This window comes from Heterodontus francisci, unplaced genomic scaffold, assembly GCF_036365525.1.
Source record: "Heterodontus francisci isolate sHetFra1 unplaced genomic scaffold, sHetFra1.hap1 HAP1_SCAFFOLD_59, whole genome shotgun sequence".
In the NCBI taxonomy this organism is placed as follows: domain Eukaryota; kingdom Metazoa; phylum Chordata; class Chondrichthyes; order Heterodontiformes; family Heterodontidae; genus Heterodontus; species Heterodontus francisci.
Genome location: NW_027140758.1, coordinates 7712674 through 7722461, shown reverse-complemented (window position 1 = coordinate 7722461; position 9788 = coordinate 7712674). Strand labels below are relative to the sequence as shown.

The window sequence follows — 9788 nt, the reverse complement described above, 5'->3', positions numbered from 1 at the left end:
GATGAAGCAGGTTCATCCCGACACCGGCATCTCCTCCAAGGCCATGAGCATCATGAACTCGTTTGTGAACGATGTTTTCGAGCGCATCGCGGGTGAGGCTTCCCGCCTGGCCCATTACAACAACCATCAGCTCCGGGTGATCCAGACCGCCGTGCGCCTGCTGCTGCCCGGGGAGCTGGCCAAGCACGCCGTGTCGGAAGGGACAAAGGCGGTGACCAAGTACACCAGCTCCAAGTAAAACTGCACAATGGACTGAAAAACATCCCAAACACAACGGCTCTTTTAAGAGCCACCAACAATCTCTGAAAAAGCTGCATCCGACATCTCTATGAAATCACTTTATGACAATGTATAATATAATAACGATCCCACTGCTGTGTTTGTATCTCCTGTTATTAACCGAACACGAACCCATAATCTGATCACCCGCCTTCACATTTTTTGCTTAAAGCTGCTCTTATTCTGTTTTTTCACAGCCCCTGAATGACCGCATTAACAGCTGATTTCAGCGGCAAGGATTAGACCTTAATCCCTTCACTGATTAATCATTTTATTAACAGCAACTCTCCGCAGAGTAACAGCCTGGGATGGGATTATTACAGAGCAAGTTCAGGGCCGTTTGAGGACTTGATCCGGCTTCCTCTTTTCAGAGAAGGACACTGGGCTCTGATTGAAAACGAAACTGAGTATTTCACTTCAGGCCAATGCAGGCCCCACCCGGGACAGTTTGAAAGCGATTGTCGAATGAGTCACAATTTAAATAACATTTTACAAGTTGAATAAAACAAAATCAAGAGATGGGACTTTAAATCTTTGACTAAGGATGACATTTATTTTAATCCGCTCCTTTCCGACAATGAAATTGGTGGGCTTTTTGAAATTGACAAATTCTCTGCTTCTGATGTCGTGGCGGGTAAATCCCGCCCTCTTGTGTTGGTCAGTGACCTGATTGGTGAAGAAAATAGGCAAATAGAATTAAGTACCGACCATTGAGGAGAGTTCTCAGTCTTTAAGTAAAGTAAATGCTGCGTAAATTATCCATTTGTGAAAGTATTTGTGAGATTGTGGAAATGTCTGGAGGAAAGACCGGCGGGAAAGCTCGGGCCAAAGCCAAGTCTCGCTCCTCCCGGGCTGGACTGCAGTTCCCGGTGGGCCGTGTTCACAGGCTCCTGAGAAAGGGCAACTATGCTGAGCATGTGGGTGCTGGAGCCCGGGTCGATCTGGCTGCTGTGCTCGAGTATCTGACCGCTGAAATCCTCGAGCTGGCCGGTAACGCGGCCCGGGACAACAAGAAGACCCGCATCATCCCCAGACACCTGCAGCTGGCCGTCCGCAACGAGGAGGAGCTCAACAAGCTGCTGGGAGGGGTGACCATCGCTCAGGGCGGGGTGCTACCCAAGAAAACCAGCGTTCAAAGCTCCCAGAAAATGTAAAGCAGACAAAATGTCATCTAATAAACCAAAGACTCTTTTCAGAGCCACCCACAGTCTCTGAAAGGGCTGATTACTGTCTGATTCAAGCATGTCAGTAACAGAACAGAATAGGAACTATTTAAAATGTTTATGAGCAACTATTTCAGTGGCTTCTCACTGTCCCCCTGATCCCTGTGTGAAGGGGAATTACCAATAGTCTAATTTATTCATTTCCACACCGAGTTTGAGTTATTAGTCCCTTAAGGATTGCTGAATGGAGTCTTCCACCGCCGGTTACAGATAAGAAGTGGGGGAAAAAATGACAGGTTAAAGCTGTGCGTAAAATAGCGCCAGGAATTTGTGGCGATAATAGCGGAAAAAAGAAAGGTTTTTAAAGGTTGGTGGAAAATATTTTACGAACAACTTTAAATAGATTTTCCAGTAATTCGCTTTTTGCCGACACTGAAATTGGCGCCTTTTTCGAATTCAAACGTTCTGCCAATTTCGACAATTTAAGCCAATGATTTGCTGCATTTTCCCCAATTCGAGGCTCTGCGATTGGTTAAGAAATGCGAATGGGAAGAGGGTGACAAATCAGAAGTGAGCGCGGGCTCAAGCTGTGGGAATTCCAGGTCCCTGAATGATTGAGCTGAAACTGATCAGTTTCACAAACCCTGTCAGTTTCAGTGCAGGAAACACCGTCTCGGGGGAAATAACATCACAAGTGGGTCTGGTTCCAGTGACCGATTCAACGGCTGCTGCAAAACTCCCGGATTCCCTCATTGCAGCGAAATCATTTTGAAATTCTATGAAAACAATGAGTGATTCTGGAGGAGTGATGTGGCTTTTCACTGAGGGCATGTGTGGACTGGGGAAATAACTAACTGTAGAGTCTCGGGCACTGTTTACACAGCCCGTTTAGAAAATCAAATCCACTGCACATCCTTGCTGCAACTGAAATGTCAATTTCGGGGATTCCAGTTTTCTACCCGAACACAGCACAGATTTATTCCAGTCAGTTCTGAACAGCCTATCCCATTGGGATTTTCGTTTGTCTCTTTTACCTTGTTCACCTTCATTGCTTTCTATTTCCCTCCTGGTGTTTGATCAGGTATCTACCAAAACTCGTTTTCACAGCCACATCTCCTTCCTCAGTGATTGCCTGTGCTCCGTGACCTTTTGGTCAGCGATGTGGCCTGGTCCAATCTGCACCTTCTCCTTTGTTATCTCTAGCCCAACCCCCACCTCACTTGTTTATAATCTGTGACTTTTCTAATATTTGTCAGTTCCGAAGAAGGGTCACTGACCCGAAACGTAAACTCTGCTTCTCTTTCCACAGATGCTGCCAGACCTGCTTAGTGAATCCAGCATTTCTTGTTTTTGTTTCAGATTTCCAGCATCCGCAGTATTTTGCTTTTATATTAGCCTATCCCATCTCCCGTTTCCAGCTCACTGCTCTCTCTGTGAGATGGTGGGTGGCTCTTCGAAGAGTGTGTGTTTGCTGGAAAGGGTCGAGTTGTGCGGCCCTGCCGTTTCAGAGCGTACACCACATCCATGGCAGTGACCGTCTTGCGCTTGGCGTGCTCAGTGTAGGTGACCGCATCCCTGATCACATTCTCCAGGAAAACCTTCAACACCCCGCGAGTCTCCTCATAGATCAAACCCGAGATCCGCCTGACCCCGCCACGGCGAGCCAGGCGGCGGATTGCTGGTTTGGTGATGCCCTGGATATTGTCAGGAAGCACTTTGCGGTGCCGCTTTGCTCCGCCTTTGCCCAGTCCTTTCCCTCCTTTACCTCTGCCAGACTTTCTTTTATTAACTTCCAAAATATACTTTATTGATAAAAATCTGTAAAAAAAAATACATTACAAAACAGTTCCAAAAAGCACCAAGTCAAACAATACAAAGAGTGGAAAGGAGATCAGTTTCCTTCAATCCAGGAGTGAGTTGCCTCACAACCCTTCCATTTCATTTCTCATGCCATGTACATTTGACAGCAAACAAATAATTTCTGGCTACAGTTCGAGGGGTTTCCCATGGATCCAGCCCCTCAGTTCACGATGGTGGGGGGACCTTACACTGTGGTCTTTCCCCATTGAGCCTTTGCTGCAGCTGCCCCAAGCTTTAGTGCGTCCCTCAGCACGTAGTCCTGGACCTTGGAATGTGCCAGTCTGCAACATTCGGTGGTGGACAACTCTTTGCGCTGGAAGACCAGCAAGTTTCGGGCAGAGCAAAGAGCATCTTTCAACGAATTGATAGTCTTCCAGCAGCAGTTGATGTTTATCTCGGTGTGCGTCCCTGGGAACAGCCCGTAGAGCACAGACTCCAGTGCTACAGAGCTGCTGGGGATGAACCTCGACAAAAACCATTGCATCTCTTTCCACACCTGCTTTGCAAAGACACATTCCAGAAAGAGGTGGGCAACCGTCTCTTCCCCACCACAGCCACCTCGAGGGCATTGTGCAGAGGGGGTGAGACTTCGGGCATGCAGGAAGGATCTGACGAGGAGGACTCTTCTCACCATCAGCCAACCTACATATTGGTGCTTGTTTGAAAGTTCTGGTGATGGGGCATTCCGCCAAATGACTTTGGAAGTCTGCTCGGGGAACCATCCGACAGGATCCACCATCTTCTTTTCCCGTAGGGCCTTGAGAACATTCCGTGCAGACCAGTGCCTGATGGATTGGTGGTCAAAGGTGTTTTTCCACGGAAACTTTTCCATGAAGGATAGGTGTTACAGCACAGTCCAACTGGATGGAGTGTTCCACGGCAATATGACCAGGCCCATCCTTCGCAACACCGGGGACAGATAGAACCTCAGCATGGAGTGACACTTGGAGTTTGCGTACTGGAGGTCTACACACAGCTTGATACAGCCACACACAAAGGTAGCCATCAGGATGAGGGCGATGTTGGGTACATTTTTCCCGCCTTTCTCCAGAGGTTTGAACATCGTGTCCCTCGGGACCTGGTCCATTTTGGATCCCCAGATGAAGCGGAAAATGGCTCAGGTGATCACTACAGTGCAGGAGTGCAGTATGGGCCAGACCTGCACCACGTACAGTAACCTGACACAATGGAGAGAGATCGCTGCTCCCACATGTTCAGCTTATGTTGTACCCTGGCTACTCGTTCCTCCCAGGTTTTGGTGCACGCCACGGCCCTTCCGAACCATACCCCAGCACCTTCAGGTCGGCTGCCCTCATGGTGAAGGGGACAAAGGATCGGTCAGCTGAGTTCCCACAGAACATGGCCTCGCTCTTGCTGTGTTTAACATTGGCTCCCGATGCCAGTTCGAGCTGGTCACAGATGCTCATCAGTCTGCGCACAGGCAGCGGGTTCAAGCAGAAAACGGCGACGTCATTCATGTACAGGGAGGTTTTAACCTGAGTGCCTCCACTGCCTAGAATTGTTACCCTTCTGATACTCGCATTCTTCTTAATAGACTCAGAAAAGGGTCCAATACAGCAAACAAACAAGACAGGGGAGAGAGGACAGCCCTGTCTGACTCCAGATGGGATTGAGAAACTTTCTGATTCCCACCCATTGATTGAGACTGCGCTCCTGATATTTGTGTAGACCAGTTTGATGCAATTGCAGATTCCCTCCCCAAACCCCATTTTGGAAAGTACGTCCATCATGTAGGTGTGCGATATCCTGTCAAAAGCCTTCTCCTGGTCCAGGCTGATGAGGCAGGTGTCCACCCTCCTGTCCCGTACATAGGTGATCGTATCCCTGAGTAGCGCGAGGCTATCAGAGATCTTCCTGCCTGGTATAGTACAGGTCTGATCAGGGTCAATCACCAACTCCAGAGCAGACTTGACTCGACTGGCGATGACTTTTGACAGAATCTTGTCGTCGATGTTAAGCAGTGAGATGAGCCGCCAATTTCTGATTTCTGCCCCCTCCCCCTTGTAGATGAGGGTGATGATGCCTTTCCTCATGGATTCTAATATGCTGCCGGCCAGGACCATACTCTGGTATACTGCCAGACTTTTTTTTTTAATTTCCAAAATATACTTTTATTCATAAAAATCTGTAAAAATTACATTCCCAAACAGTTTAAAACAGCATCAAGTCAAAAAATACAAACAGTGCAAAGGTGATCAGTTTCCGTCTATACAATCACGAGTTGCCTCACAACTCTTCCATTTCATTGTCATGCCATATACATTTCTACATTTACAGCACACAAAATTTTCCCTATACGGTTAGAAGGGTTTCCCATGGATCCAGCCCCTCCGCTCAGCTTGGTGGGGGGACCTTACACCATGGACTTTCCCCATTGAGCCTTTGCTGCGGCTGCCCCAAGCTTTAGTGCGTCCCTGCCCACGTTGTCCTGGTCCTTGGAATGTGCCAGTCTGCAACATTCGGTGTTGGACAACTCTTTGCGCTGGAAGACCAGCAAGTTTCGGGCAGACTAAAGGGCGTCTTTCACCGAATTGATAGTCCTCCAGCAGCAGTTGATGTTTGTCTCGGAGTGCGTCCCTGGGAACAGCCCGTAGAGCACAGACTCCTGTGTTATAGAGCTGCTTGGGATGAACCTCGACAAAAACCACTGCATCCCTTTCCACACCTGCTTTGCAAAGACACATTCCAGGAGGAGGTGGGCGACCGTCTCTTCTCCACCACAGCCACCATGATAATTCTTGCCTCAAATCAGTGCACAATAAAAGAGACTGATTTCGTCAGCTTCCTTTTTTTTGCAGGCCGCCCGGACCTGGCTGAGAAAGGCAGAGTGAGAGCAGGGAGGGGAGGAGACAAGAGTGAAGATTAAACAGAGAGCGAGAATGAAGGAGACACCCAGAGTGACAGACAGAGAGAGAACGGCACCTTATCTTTCAGCTCCACCTCCAGTTTCCTCCGGGCTGCCAATTTCAAACCCTTTATTAACAGTAGAACCGAAACCCAGCTCTCCACGCAAACCCTTCCAGACTCGACCTTCATAGTCAAGGCTTTCCAGAAAGCCGGAGCTTTTAAATATGATCCTGCTACAATTAACACTCAGTAATATTCCCACCAAAACACAATCCATTCTATAACAAGGAACCTCCTCAGTAACATCACCATTTCCACACACATCCGCTTCCAACAGTTTACAAACACCCTATTACAGCTGTTTGGGGAATCTCCTGTGTTAAGATTGGAGTTGGAAAGCGGCCTTTACCCGGCAGTGTTATCGTCTCACACTGAATCTGCCAGACATCCTGTTCTCCTTATTGCGAGAGAGAAAGCACGGATTTAGGAAATGTTCATTTGAAATGATCTCTATTGAGAACGAGCCCGGCCGTGGGACAGGTATTCCAGTGCAAAGAGCTGTCGATGGCCGAGTGTTGCAGACTGGCACATTCCAACATTCAAGACTATGTGCTGTGGGATGGCATTAAAGCTTGGGGAAGCCACCATGGAGTCTCAATAGAAAGGCGACAGACTAAGGCCCTAGGACAGCGAGAGGCTGGAACCTGTGTAAAACCGCTCGGGCTGTTTGCACCAGAGAATGTTTGATGGGTAATGTAAATACTGTAAATATAACCTGTGCAGGCAGGGATAGTGAGATACCTCATGTACTTTATTGAAGGAAACTAATCTGTATTGTACCTTATGTAATATTAAAATTGAACTGCTTTGCAATGTAATTGCACAAATTATATGAATAAATTACATTTTGTGCAAAAGAAAGCAGCTTTCCTGTCAACACACACCTTGTCTCAGGGCACAGCTTTCCTGTGATCTTGTCACACCCAACTTCGCTCTATATCTTCTGACACACACACTTTACAGTCTGTCATTTCCAAAAACAAGCATTCTAAAATCAAAAGACCTTTTGTTTATTTCTCCTTTCTTTTCATTTCTCCTCTATTCTTCTCAATCACTCCCTTCAACAGTCCTATTCAGATCAAGGTGGAATGTGAATAGTGTCACAACTCACCTCTGACACTATTATTACCCTTCTCTTCTCTTGTCTTATTCAATGGGAAAGTTTTATTCACCAGTCTGTTGCTGTTTTACATTCTTGCCATACCATCTGGTATTGCATCCATCTGAATTATGTGCTTTCATGGCCTTATATTTCTTTTCCACTTCTGGATGATTTGTTTGCTTCAGTTCCATTCAACCAGGCTGGACCACAGGGAAGCTTAGAACAAAGAACGAAGAACAGTACAGCTCAGGAACAGGCCATTCGGCCCTCCAAGCCTGCGCCGATCTTGATGCCTGCCTAAACTAACACCTTCTGCACTTCCGTGGCCTATATCCCTCTACTCCCTTCCTATTCATGTATTTGTCAAGATGTCTCTTAAACGTCGCTATCGTATCTGCTTCCACCACCTCCCCTGGCAGCAAGTTCCAGGCACTCACCACCCTCTGTGTAAAAAACGTGCCTCGCACATCCCCTCTAAACTTTGCACCTCGCACCTTAAACCTATGTCCCTTAGTAACTGACTCTTCCACCCTGGGAAAAAGCTTCTGACTATCCACTCTGTCCATGCCGCTCATAACTTTGTAAACCTCTATCATGTCGCCCCTCCACCTCCGTCGTTCCAGTGAAAACAATCTGAGTTTTTCCAACCTCTCCTCATAGCTAATGCCCTCCAGACCAGGCAACATCCTGGTAAACCTCCTCTGTACCCTCTCCAAAGCCTCCACGTCCTTCTGGTAGTGTGGCGACCAGAATTGCACGCAATATTCTCAGTGTGGCCTAACTAAGGTTCTGTACAGCTGCAACATGACTTGCCAATTTTAATACTCTATACCCCGACCGATGAAGGCAAGCATGCCGTATGCCTTCTTGACTACCTTATCCACCTGCGTTGCCACTTTCAGTGACCTTTGCCTTGGGTGGGTCCACGTTGATCCATTACATTCAGAATCACCTCCTTGAAATAACTCCATAGTACAACGACAGTAACCACACAGAATCTGCTTCAAACACTCCTCCACATTTTATCTGTTCTGACTGTCAACACCTCCAGCTCTTTTGTTTAAGTGGAACCCATCAGGTTTGTATAGGCTCCTTCTATTCCGAAAGCTGTAGCACTGGTTCAGGGAATTCAGCCCTGTTTCTCTACTCTCAAGGCTCAGCCATGCTTGATCTGCGTGGTATTTTGCTTTTATTGCAACGTTACAAGACCTCCAATCCTCTGGAAAACGATGGTCAGACCTTCCACTATTTCTTCCCTGGCTTCATTCAACAGCCTGGGGTACATTTCATCTGGTCCTGGTGATTTATCCACATTCAAGGATGCTCATCCCATTAAGACTTCCTCTCTCCTTTGGTTATCACGTCCAATACTTCACACTCCTCCTCCTTTATAACAATATCTGCATCACCCCCTCATTTGAGAAGACAGTAATGTATTCATTAAGGATATTGGCAACATCTTCCACCCCGATACAAAGGTTACATTTTTGATCTTTTATGTGCCCTGCTGTTTGCTCAGTTGCCTCTGACTCGAATGTTTTGATGCAACATCTTTGGGTCCATTGTTATTTTGCTTGTCCATGTTCTTTCCTGTTCTCTCTTTGCTCTTCACCGCTGCTCCCAAACGCCTCCAGTGCAGTCAAAACGCAAGGTGTCAGAAATGGGATTCGAACCCACGCCTCCAATGGAGACTGCGACTTAAACGCAGCGCCTTAAACCGCTCGGCCATCATGACCGCCTAGTGGCTATCATTAATGCTAAGGAAATTATTCATTCTTTGTGAAAGTATTTGTGAGATTGTGGAAATGTCTGGAAGAGGAAAGACCAGCGGGAAAGCTCGGGCCAAGGCCAAGTCTCGCTCCTCCCGGACTGGACTGCAGTTCCCGGTGGGCCGTGTTCACAGGCTCCTGAGAAAGGGCAACTATGCTGAGCGTGTGGGTGCTGGAGCCCCGGTCTATCTGGCTGCTGTGCTCGAGTATCTGACCGCTGAAATCCTCGAGCTGGCCGGTTACGCGACCCGGGACAACAAGAAGACCCGCATCATCCCCAGACACCTGCAGCTGGCCGTCCGCAACGACGAGGAGCTCAACAAGCTGCTGGGAGGGGTGACTATCGCTCAGGGCGGGGTGCTGCCTCATATCCAGGCCGTGCTGCTGCCCAAGAAAACCAGCACTCGAGCTCCCAGAAAAAGTAAAGCGGCCAAAATGTCATCTCAGAAACCAAAGGCTCTTTTCAGAGCCACCCACAGTCTCTGTGAAAGGACTGGTTACTGTCAGGAGGGAATCAGTGATGGAGTTATTGTAACAGTGGATTGACCTGTTTCACATCTGTCCAGGTGTGTTTTCAGTTCCCTCTTTGGATTTCGCTCTGTTTCTCTGCTCACACATCTCCCCCTCTAGTTAAGTAAAGAACTGAACTACAGGGTGTCAGAATCAACAATTTAATAAATCCCGCTG

The 9788-nt window shown here is 47.7% G+C and overlaps 1 non-coding gene across 1 annotated transcript; it reads right to left on the bottom strand.

Moving 5' to 3' along the window:
* Positions 1-8984: 8984 nt before the first annotated feature.
* On the bottom strand, positions 8985-9067 carry trnal-uaa (transfer RNA leucine (anticodon UAA)). Its single transcript has one exon. It is a non-coding gene; the product is annotated as a tRNA-Leu (tRNA).
* Between the last annotated feature and the right edge of the window lie 721 nt (positions 9068-9788).